At 39.9% G+C, this 12,148-nt stretch overlaps 1 non-coding gene across 1 annotated transcript; it reads left to right on the top strand.

The window, feature by feature from the left end:
• The first annotated feature begins 10,220 nt into the window (after positions 1-10,220).
• LOC148576194 (small nucleolar RNA R71) lies at positions 10,221-10,328 on the top strand. Its single transcript, XR_015903199.1, has one exon. It is a non-coding gene; the product is annotated as a small nucleolar RNA R71 (small nucleolar RNA).
• The last annotated feature ends 1,820 nt before the right edge of the window (positions 10,329-12,148 follow it).

Raw genomic sequence — 12,148 nt, 5'->3', positions numbered from 1 at the left:
ACCATATGGTGACACACTTGTAATCACGTATGGTCCCCTCCACTGGGATTTCAGTTTCCCGGGGAATAGCCTGAGTCTAGAGTTAAACAACAGGACCTTCTGTCCTGGTTCAAAGATTCTAGATGACAGCTTTCTGTCATGCCATTTTTTTTATTTTTCTTTATAAAGCTTGGCATTTTCGAAAGCTGTGAGTCTGAATTCCTCTACCTCATTTAGCTGGAGTAATCATTTTTCTCCTGCTAATTTGGCATCAAAGTTTAGGAATCTGGTTGCCCAGTAGGCCTTATGTTCCAGTTCCACGGGCAAGTGGCATGCCTTACCATACACGAGTTGGTATGGAGAGGTCCCTATAGGGGTCTTGAATGCTGTTCTGTAAGCCCACAGAGCATCATCCAAGCTCCTTGCCCAATCCTTTCTACGGGTATTTACTGTCCGTTCCAGGATTCTCTTTAATTCTCTGTTAGAGACTTCAGCTTGCCCATTGGTTTGTGGATGATATGGAGTGGCTATCTTGTGGCGAATTCCATACCGAACCATGGCAGAGTAAAGCTGTTTATTGCAGAAGTGAGTGCCCCCATCACTGATTAGTACTCTAGGGACACCAAACCTGCTAAAGATATGTTTCTGGAGGAACTTCAGCACTGTTTTAATATTATTGTTGGGTGTGGCAATAGCCTCAACCCATTTTGATACATAGTCAACTGCCACCAGAATATAAGTGTTTGAGTATGATGGTGGGAAAGGTCCCATGAAGTCAATTCCCCATACGTCAAACAACTCAATTTCCAAGATTCCTTGTTGAGGCATGGCGTAACCATGAGGCAGATTACCAGCTCTTTGGCAACTGTCACAATTACGTACAAACTCTCGGGAATCTTTATAGAGTATGGGCCAATAGAAGCCACATTGGAGGACCTTGGTGGCTGTTCGCTCACCTCCGAAATGGCCTCCATATTGAGATCCGCGGCAATGCCATAGGATTCTCTGTGCTTCCTCTCTGGGGACACACCTACGGATAATTTCGTCTGCACATCTCTTAAAGAGATAGGGTTCATCCCACAAGTAGTACTTTGCATCAGTAACTAATTTCTTCTTTTGTATTCTATTGTACTCCTTGGGTATGAACCTTGCAGCTTTATAGTTTCCAATATCGGCAAACCATGGTGCTTCCTGAATGGCAAATAGATGCTCATCAGGGAACGTCTCAGAGATTTCAAGAAAGGGGAGGGACGTCCCTTCCACTGGCTCTATCCGGGACAGATGATCAGCCACTTGGTTCTCTGTCCCTTTTCTGTCTCTTATTTCTATATCAAACTCTTGCAGAAGCAATACCCATCTGATGAGCCTAGGTTTTGAATCCTGCTTTGTGAGTAGATACTTAAGAGCAGCATGGTCAGTGTACACAATCACCTTTGATCCTACTAAGTAGGATCTGAACTTGTCAATGGCGTAAACCACTGCAAGTAATTCCTTTTCTGTGGTTGTGTAATTTTTCTGGGCATCATTTAAAACGCGACTGGCATAATAAATGACATGCAGAAGCTTGTCATGCCTCTGTCCCAATACTGCACCAATGGCATGATCACTGGCATCACACATTAGCTCAAATGGTAATGTCCAGTCTGGTGCAGAAATAACTGGTGCTGTGACCAGCTTAGCTTTCAGCGTTTCAAACGCCTGTAGGCATGCTGTGTCAAACACAAATGGCATGTCAGCAGCTAGCAGATTGCTTAGAGGTTTTGCGATTTTTGAAAAATCCTTTATAAACCTCCTATAGAATCCTGCATGTCCTAGAAAGCTTCTGATTGCCTTAACATTGGCAGGTGGTGGTAATTTCTCAATTACCTCTACCTTTGCTTGATCCACCTCTATTCCCTTGTTTGAGATTTTATGCCCAAGAACAATTCCTTCAGTCACCATGAAGTGACACTTTTCCCAGTTTAAAACTAGGTTGGTTTCTTGGCATCTTTTCAGAACAAGTTTCAGGTGATCAAGACAGGAGCTGAATGAGTCTCCATATACTGAGAAGTCATCCATGAAGACTTCCAGAAATTTTTCCACCATGTCAGAGAAAATAGAGAGCATGCATCTCTGGAAGGTTGCAGGCGCATTACATAGCCCAAAGGGCATCCTTCTATAAGCAAACACTCCAGATGGACATGTGAATGCTGTTTTCTCTTGATCCTGGGGATCCACTGCAATCTGGTTGTAGCCTGAATAGCCATCCAAAAAGCAGTAATAATCATGACCTGCTAGTCTCTCTAGCATCTGGTCTATGAATGGTAAAGGAAAATGATCCTTTCTGGTGGCTGTATTGAGCCTTCTGTAGTCAATACACATACGCCACCCTGTAACTGTTCTTGTAGGAACCAGTTCATTTTTTTCATTATGAATCACTGTCATGCCTCCCTTTTTTGGGACGACTTGAACAGGGCTCACCCAGGGGCTATCAGAAATGGGATAAATAATCCCAGCCTCTAGTAATTTGGTGACCTCTTTCTGCACCACTTCCTTCATGGCTGGATTTAGCCGCCTCTGTGGTTGAACCACTGGTTTGGCATTATCCTCCAATAGGATTTTGTGCATGCATCTAACTGGGCTTATGCCCTTAAGGTCACCTATGGACCACCCAAGAGCTGTCTTGTGTGTCCTTAGCACTTGAATAAGTGCTTCCTCTTCCTGTGAATTTAAAGCAGAGCTTATGATCACTGGAAAAGTGTCACCTTCTCCCAGAAATGCATATTTCAAGGATGGTGGTAGTGGCTTGAGCTCGGGTTTAGGGGGTTTTTCCTCTTTCAGAAGAAAGTTCAGAGGCTCTTTCATGTCCCCTGAATCCTCCAAATCAGGCTGAACATCTTTAAAGATGTCTTCCAACTCTGATTCGAGACTCTCAGCCATGTTGATCTCTTCTACCAAAGAGTCAATGAGATCAACTTTCATGCAGTCTGTTGATGTGTCTGGATGCTGCATGGCTTTGACAGCGTTCAACTTGAACTCATCATCATTGACTCTCAGGGTTATTTCCCCCTGTTGGACATCAATGAGGGATCGTCCAGTTGCTAGGAAGGGTCTTCCTAGAATGAGAGTAGCACTCTTGTGCTCCTCCATTTCCAGCACAACAAAGTCAGTAGGAAAGGCGAATGGCCCAACTCTGACAATCATGTCCTCAATCACGCCTGATGGATATTTAGTGGAACCATCAGCAAGTTGGAGACATATCCGGGTTGGTTTAACTTCTTCAATTAAGCCAAGCTTCCTGATAGTGGATGCAGGTATCAGGTTGATGCTTGCCCCAAGATCGCATAAAGCTGTCTTGGTGCAATCACCTTCTAATATGCATGGTATCAGAAAACTCCCAAGGTCTTTAAGCTTTTCAGGAAAGCTTTTCAGAATGACTGCACTGCATTCTTCAGTGAGGAGAACTCTTTCTGTTTCTCTCCACTCCTTTTTATGACTCAAGATCTCTTTCATGAACTTGGCATAAGAAGGTATTTGCTCAAGTGCCTCTGCAAATGGAATCTTTATTTCAAGAGTCCTTAGATAATCTGCAAAGCGAGCAAATTGCTTATCCTACTCCTCTTTCCGGAGTTTTTGAGGATAAGGTATCTTGGCTTTATATTCCTCAACCTTAGTGGTTAAAGAAGCCTTTTTAGAGGGGTTGCTATCAGCACTTGTGTGTGTCTGATCCCTCACTGGCGATTGAGTGCCAGAGTCAGAAGCTGGAGTGACGTTAGACGCCAGCTCACTGTCTGTTCCTGGCGCCTGAACGCCAGAAATGTGCCCATGTTGGGCGTTCAACGCTGGATTCTGCCCCATTTGGGCGTTCAACGCCAGAATCTTGCCCATTTTTGGCGTTGAACGCCAATCCTGCCTTGTTTCTGGCGCTGAACGCCAGTTTTGGGCATGGTCTGGGCGTTCAGCACCAGCCTTCCACCCATTTTCTGGCGTTTTAGTGCCAGAATTATTTTTCCCTGGGCTCTTACTGTCCTCAGGTGAATCTTTGGTGGGTCGCTCATTTCTTGAATTTTTGATGCCTTGAGGTGGGGTATTTAATGTTTTCCCGCTTCTTAATTGAACTGCTTGGCATTCTTCTGCTATTTGCCTTGATAGCTGCTGCTTTGTTTGCTTAAACTGTTCGTCCATATGTATATTAGCTATCCTTGTCTCCTGTAGCCTGTCTTTGAATTCAGCTAGCTGCTTTGTTAGAAAATCCAATTGCTTATTGAATTCAGCAGCTTGTTTTACAGTACTGAATTCAGCAGTTACTGTTTTAACCTCTTCATTCATGGAAGGGTTGCTGCTTAGATACAGATGCTGATTCCTGGCAACTGTATCAATGAGCTCTTGAGCCTCTTCAATTGTCTTTCTCATATGGATAGATCCACCAGCTGAGTAATCTAGAGACATTTGAGCTCCTTCTGCAAGCCCATAGTAGAAGATGTCTAACTGAACCCATTCTGAAAACATTTCAGAGGGGCATTTTCGTAGCATCTCTCTGTATCTCTCCCAGGCATCATAAAGAGATTCATTATCTCCTTGTTTAAAGCCTTGGATGTCCAGCCTTAGCTGTGTCATCCTTTTTGGAGGAAAATACTGATTCAGAAATTTTTCTGTCATCTGTTTCCATGTTCTTATGCTGGCCTTAGGTTGGTTATTTAACCACCTCTTAGCTTGATCTTTTACAGCAAATGGAAACAGTAATAGTCTGTAGACATCCTGATCTATTTCCTTATCATGTACTGTGTCAGCAATTTGTAAAAATTGTGCCAGAAACTCTGTAGGTTCTTCCTGTGGAAGACCGGAATACTGGCAACTTTGCTGCACCATGATAATGAGCTGAGGATTCAACTCAAAGCTACTGACTCCAATGGAGGGTATGCAGATACTACTCCCATATGAAGCAGTAGAGGGGTTAGAATATGACCCCAGAGTCCTCCTGGACTGTTCATCTCCATTTATGTCCATGATGGATATATGGATATAACTTGGACTGATTTACCTTTTTAATTATTTTATTTTATGGAAAGAGGACAACTTAACCAAAAATAAAAATAACAAAAATTATGATTTTCGAAAAAGTGAGGAGAGAAAAAGTGGTTAGAAGGTTTTGAAAAAGATATGATTTGGAAAAGATTTTAAAATAATACTTGTTATACGGAATAAAATCCCGGTCTAAGCGGCTAAACCAAGCTATCCCTAACCATGTGCTTGTGGCGTGTAGGTGTCAAGTGAAAACTTGAGACTGAGCGGTTAAAGTCAAGGTCCAAAGCAAAAGAAGAGTGTGCTTAAGAACCCTGGACACCTCTAATTGGGGACTTTAGCAAAGCTGAGTCACAATCTGAAAAGGTTCACCCAATTATGTGTCTGTGGCATTTATGTATCCGGTGGTAATACTGGAAAACAAAGTGCTTAGGGCCACGGCCAAGACTCATAAAGAAGCTGTGTTCAAGAATCATCATACTGAACTAGGAGAGTCAATAACACTATTCAAAATCTGAAGTTCCTATAGATGCCAATCATTCTGAACCTCAATGGATAAAGTGAGATGCCAAAACTATTCAAGAGGCAAAAAGCTATAAGTCCCGCTCATATGATTGGAGCTATGTTTCATTGATAGTTTGGAATTTATAGTATATTCTCTTCTTTTTATCCTATTTGATTTTCAGTTGCTTGGGGACAAGCAACAATTTAAGTTTGGTGTTGTGATGAGCGGATAATTTATACGCTTTTTGGCATTGTTTTTAGTATGTTTTTAGTAGGATCTAATCACTTTTAGGGATGTTTTCATTAGTTTTTATGTTAAATTCACATTTCTGGACTTTACTATGAGTTTGTGTGTTTTTCTGTGATTTCAGGTATTTTCTGGCTGAAATTGAGGGACTTGAGCAGAAATCAGATTCAGAGGTTGAAAAAGGACTGCTGATGTTGTTGGATTCTGACCTCCCTGCACTCAAAGTGGATTTTCTGGAGCTACAGAACTCGAAATGGCGCGCTTCCAATTGCGTTGGAAAGTAGACATCCAGAAAATCAAATAGGATAAAAAGAAGAGAATATACTATAAATTCCGAGTTCTGTAGCTCCAGAAAATCCACTTTGAGTGCAGGGAGGTCAGAATCCAACAGCATCAGCAGTCCTTTTTCAACCTCTGAATCTGATTTCTGCTCAAGTCCCTCAATTTCAGCCAGAAAATACCTGAAATCACAGAAAAACACACAAACTCATAGTAAAGTCCAGAAATGTGAATTTAACACAAAATCTATTAAAAACATCCCTAAAAGTGATTAGATCCTACTAAAAACATACTAAAAACAATGTCAAAAAGCGTATAAATTATCCGCTCATCACAACACCAAACTTAAATTGTTGCTTGTCCCCAAGCAACTGAAAATCAAAATAGGATAAAAAGAATAGAATATACTATAAATTTCAAACTATCAATGAAACATAGCTTCAATCATATGAGCGGGACTTATAGCTTTTTGCCTCTTGAATAGTTTTGGCATCTCACTTTATCCATTGAGGTTCAGAATGATTGGCATCTATAGGAACTCAGAGTTCGAATAGTGTCATTGACTCTCCTAGTTCAGTATGATGATTCTTGAACACAGCTTCTTTATGAGTCTTGGCCGTGGCCCTAAGCACTTTGTTTTCCAGTATTACCACCGGATACATAAATGCCACAGATACATAATTGGGTGAACCTTTTCAGATTGTGACTCAGCTTTGCTAAAGTCCCCAATTAGAGGTGTCCAGGGTTCTTAAGCACACTCTTCTTTTGCTTTGGACCTTGACTTTAACCGCTCAGTCTCAAGTTTTCACTTGACACCTACACGCCACAAGCACATGGTTAGGGACAGCTTGGTTTAGCCGCTTAGACCGGGATTTTATTCCTTTAGGCCCTCCTATCCACTGATGCTCAAAGCCTTGGGATCCTTTTTATTGCCCTTGCGTTTTGGTTTTGAGGGTTATTGGCTTTTTGCTCTTGCCTCTTGGTTTTAAGAGCTTTTGGCTTTTTCTGCTTGCTTTTTCTTTTTCTTTCTATTTTTTTTTTCGCCTATTTTTTTTTTTTCTGCAAGCTTTGTTCTTTGCTGCTTTTTCTTGCTTCAAGAATTATTTTTATGATTTTTCAGATTATCAAATAACATGTCTCCTAGTCATCATTCTTTCAAGAGCCAACATATTTAACATTCTTAAACAACAACTTCAAAAGATATATGCACTGTTCAAGCATACATTCAGAAAACAAGAAGCATTGTCACCACATCAATATAATTAAACTAAGTTCAAGGATAAATTCGAAACTCATGTACTTCTTGTTCTTTTGAATTAAAACATTTTTCATTTAAGAGAGGTGATGGATTCATAGGACATTCATAACTTTAAGACAAAGTTACTAACTACTAATGATCATGTAATGAAGACACAAACCTAGATAAGCACATAACATAGAAAACGAAAAACAGAGAAAGTAAGAACAAGGAATGAGTCCACCTTAGTGATGTCCTTGAGCTCTTCTATGTCTCTTCCTTGTCTTTGCTGCTCCTCCTTCATTGCTTTTAGATCTTCTCTGATTTCATGAAGGATGATGGAGTGCTCTTGATGTTCCACCCTTAGTTGCTTCCAATAATTGTGTGGAAGAAAATGTATCCCCTGAGGTATCTCAGGGATCTCTTGAATTGCAGTCAAATGTTCTACCACTGAGCTATAGACCCTTGATGGAAGCTTTTGTCTTCCCTTTCCTCTTTCTAGAGGTTTCTTTGGCCTTAGGTGCCATCAATGGTTATGGAAAAAAACAAAAAAGCTATGCTTTTACCACACCAAACTTAGAATGTTGCTCGCCCTCGAGCAAAAGAAGAAAGAATAGAAGAATAAGAAGAAGATATGGAGGAGATGGATGGGAGTGTGTATTCGGCCATATGGGTGGGATTGGGTGGGAGAGAGATGTTGAATTTTTGAAGGTAGTGGGTGTATGGATGTGAGTGGTAAATGGAAAAAAAGAAGGGATGATCATGAATGGAAAGAGAGATGATGAGGTTGGTGGGGATCCTGTGGGGTCCACAGATCCTAAGATGATCCTGTGGGGTCCACAGATCCTGAGGTGTCAAGGAATTTACATCCCTGCACCAATTTAGGCATGTAAAATGCCCTTGCACACAACTCTGGGCGTTCAGCGCCAGGTTGGTGCCCTTTTTGGGCGTTCAACGCCCCTTTGCTGCCATTTCTGGCGTTGAACGCCAGAACCATGCTTGTTCTGGGCGTTCAGCGCCAGGATGCTCCTATTCTGGGCGTTCAGCGCCAGAACTATGCTCTGTTCTGGCGTTTGAACGCCAGACAGATGCTCCTCCAGGGTGTGATTTTTCTTCTGCTGTTTTTGATTCCGTTTTCAATTTTTGTATTTATTTTGTGACTCCACATGATCATGAACCTAAGAAAACATGAAAAACAATGAAAATAAAAGTTAGATAAACATTGGGTTGCCTCCCAACAAGTGCTTCTTTAATGTCAATAGCTTGACAGTGGGCTCTCATGGAGCCTTACAGATGTGCAGAGCTTTGTTGAGACTCTCCAACACCAAACTTAGAGTTTGGATATGGGAGTTCAACACCAAACTTAGAGTTTGGTTGTGGCCTCCCAACACCAAACTTAGAGTTTGACTGTGGGGGCTCTGGTTGACTCTGCTTTGAGAGAAGCTTTTCAAGCTTCCTCTCCATGGTTGCAGAGGGAGATCGTTGAGTTTTGAATACAAGGGAGTTCTCATTCCATTGAAGGACTATTTCACCTCTGTCAACATCAATCACAGCTCTTGCTGTGGCCAGGAAAGGTCTTCCTAGGATGATGGATTCATCCTCTTCCTTTCCAGTATCCAGGACTATGAAATCAGTAGGTATGTAAAGGCCCTCAACCTTTACTAATACATCTTCTACTTGTCCATAAGCCTGTCTTCTTGAGCTGTCTGCCATCTCTAGTGAGATTTTAGCAGCTTGCACCCCATAGATTCCCAGTTTCTCTATTACAGAGAGGGGCATGAGGTTTATTCCTGAACCAAGGTCACACAGAGCCTTAAAGATCATGGTGCCTATGGTACAGGGTATTATGAACTTTCCAGGATCCTGTCTCTTCTGAGGCAATGTCAGTTGATCCAGATCACTTAGTTCATTGATGAACAAGGGAGGTTCAACTTCCCAAGCATCAATGCCAAACAATTTGGCATTCAGCTTCATGATTGCACCAAGAAACTTGGCAGTTTGCTCTTTAATAACATCCTCATTCTCTTCAGAAGAGGAATACTCATCAGAGCTCATGAAGGGCATAAGGAGAGTTAATGGAATCTCTATGGTCTCTAGATGAGTCTCAGATTCCTTTGGTTCCTCAGAGGGAAGCTCCTTATTGATCACTGCACGTCCCAGGAGGTCTTCCTCCTTGGGATTCACGTCCTCTCCTCTCCTCACAGGTTCGGCCATGGCGCTTATGTCAATGGCCTTGCACTCTCCTTTTGGATTCTCTTCTGTATTGCTTGGGAGAGTACTAGGAGGGATTTCAGTGATCCTTTTACTCAGCTGGCCCACTTGTGCTTCCAGATTTCTAATGGAAGACCTTGTTTCATTCATGAAACTTACAGTGGCCTTAGATAGATCAGAGACTAGATTTGCTAAATTAGAAGCATTTTGTTCAGAGTTCTCTGTCTGTTGCTGAGTTGATGATGGAAAAGGTTTGCCATTGCTAAACCTGTTTCTTCCGCCATTATTAAAGCCTTGTTGAGGCTTTTGATCCTTCCATGAGAAATTTGGATGATTTCTCCATGTTGAGTTATAGGTGTTTCCATAAGGTTCACCTAAGTAATTTACCTCTGCTATTGCAGGGTTCTCAGGATCATAGGCTTCTTCTTCAGGAGAAGCCTCTTGAGTACTGTTGGATGCAGCTTGCATTCCATGCAGACTCTGAGAGATCATATTGACTTGCTGAGTCAATATTTTATTCTGAGCCAATATGGCATTCAGAGTATCAACCTCAAGAACTCCCTTCTTCATAGGCGTCCCATTGCTCACAGGATTCCTTTCAGAAGTGTACATGAACTGGTTATTAGCAACCATGTCAATGAGTTCTTGGGCTTCTGCAGGCGTTTTCTTTAGGTGAATGGATCCACCTGCAGAAGTGTCCAGTGACATCTTTGATAGCTCAGATAAACCATCATAGAATATATCCAGGATGGTCCATTCTGAAAGCATGTCAGAAGGACACTTTTTGGTCAACTGTTTGTATCTTTCCCAAGCTTCATAGAGGGATTCACCTTCTTTCTGTCTGAAGGTTTGAACATCAGCTCTAAGCTTGCTCAGCTTTTGAGGAGGAAAGTACTTGGCTAAGAAAGCCGTGACCAGCTTATCCCAAGAGTTCAGGCTGTCTTTGGGTTGAGAATCCAACCATAATCTAGCTCTGTCTCTTACAGCAAAAGGGAAAAGCATGAGCCTGTAGACTTCAGGATCTACTCCATTAGTCTTAACAGTATCACATATCTGCAAGAATTCAGTTAAGAACTGAAAAGGATCTTCAGATGGAAGTCCATGAAACTTGCAGTTCTGCTGCATCAGAGAAACTAATTGAGGTTTCAGCTCAAAATTGTTTGCTCCAATGGCAGGAATGGAGATGCTTCTTCCATGTAAATTGGAATTAGGTGCAGTAAAGTCACCAAGCATCTTCCTTACATTATTATTATTTTCGGCTGCCATCTCCTTTTCCTGTTCGAAAATTTCTGAAAGGTTATCTCTGGATTGTTGTAATTTAGCTTCTCTTAATTTTCTCTTCAGAGTCCTTTCAGGTTCTGGATCTGCTTCCACAAGAATGTTCTTATCCTTGCTCCTGCTCATATGACAAAGAAGAGGGCACAGAAAAATAATAATAATAATAGAGATTCTCTTTACCACAGTATAGAGGTTCCCTTATGTAAGTGGAAGAAGAGGGGGAGACAAAGAATGTAATATAATGGAAGAAACACAACTGTGAGGATGGAAGAGAGGTGAGATGAGATGTTAGGATATGAATGAATAAATAGAATGAGATGGGGGAGGGATAATTTTCGAAAATTATTTTGAAAAAGAGTTAGTGATTTTCGAAAATGGTTTTTTTTTTTTGAAAAATGTTAGTAATTTTCGAAAATTTTTTGAAATCAAAAATAAAAATAAAAATAATTATTTAATTAAAAAGAAATTTTTGAAAAAGGGGTAGATATTTTCGAAAATTAGAGAGAGAGAGTTAGTTAGGTAGTTTTGAAAAAGTTAAGAAACAAACAAAAAGTTAGTTAGTTAGTTGAAACAAATTTTGAAAAGATAGGAAGTTAGGAGGTTAGGAGAGATATTTTGAAAAGATATTTTTGAAAAAGATAAGATAAGAAGATATTTTAGAAACTAATTTTGAAAAGATTTGATTTTTAAAATCACAATTAATGACTTGATTCATAAGAAATCACAAGATATGATTCTAGAACTTAAAGATTGAATCTTTCTTAACAAGCAAGTAACAAACTTCAAATTTTTGAATCAAAACATTAATTGATTATGTTATTTTCGAAAATTTGGTATAAAAATAAGAAAAAGATTTTTGAAAAATATTTTTGGAATTTTCGAAAATAACTAAGAATTTTGAAAAAGATTTGATTTTTGAAAAGATTTTGAAAAAGATAAGATTTTCAAATTGAAAATTTGATTTGACTCATAAGAAACAATTTGATTTTAAAATTTTTTGAAAAAGTCAACCCAAATTTTCGAATTTGATGAGAGAAGAAGGGAAAGATATTTTTTTTTTATTTTTGAATTTTTTATAATGAGAGAGAAAAACACAAACAAAATGCAATGCATGAAATTTTTAGATCAAAACATGTGATGCATGCAAGAATGCTATAAATGTCAAGATGAACACCAAGAACACTTTGAATGTCATGATGAACATCAAGAACATATTTTTGAAAAATTTTTAATACAAAGAAAACATGCAAGACACCAAACTTAGAATTCTTTAATGCTTAGACAATAAGAATTCAAGAATGCATATGATAAACATGAAAAGACACAAAACAAAAAATCATCAAGATCAAACAAGAAGACTTACCAAGAACAACTTGAAGATCATGAAGAACACTATGAATGCATGATATTTT

The sequence above is a fragment of the Arachis ipaensis genome, chromosome B1 (assembly GCF_059453495.1).
Source record: "Arachis ipaensis isolate K30076 ecotype BB chromosome B1, ASM5945349v1, whole genome shotgun sequence".
NCBI lineage: Eukaryota > Viridiplantae > Streptophyta > Magnoliopsida > Fabales > Fabaceae > Arachis > Arachis ipaensis.
This window is presented reverse-complemented; position numbering and strand designations above follow the sequence as displayed.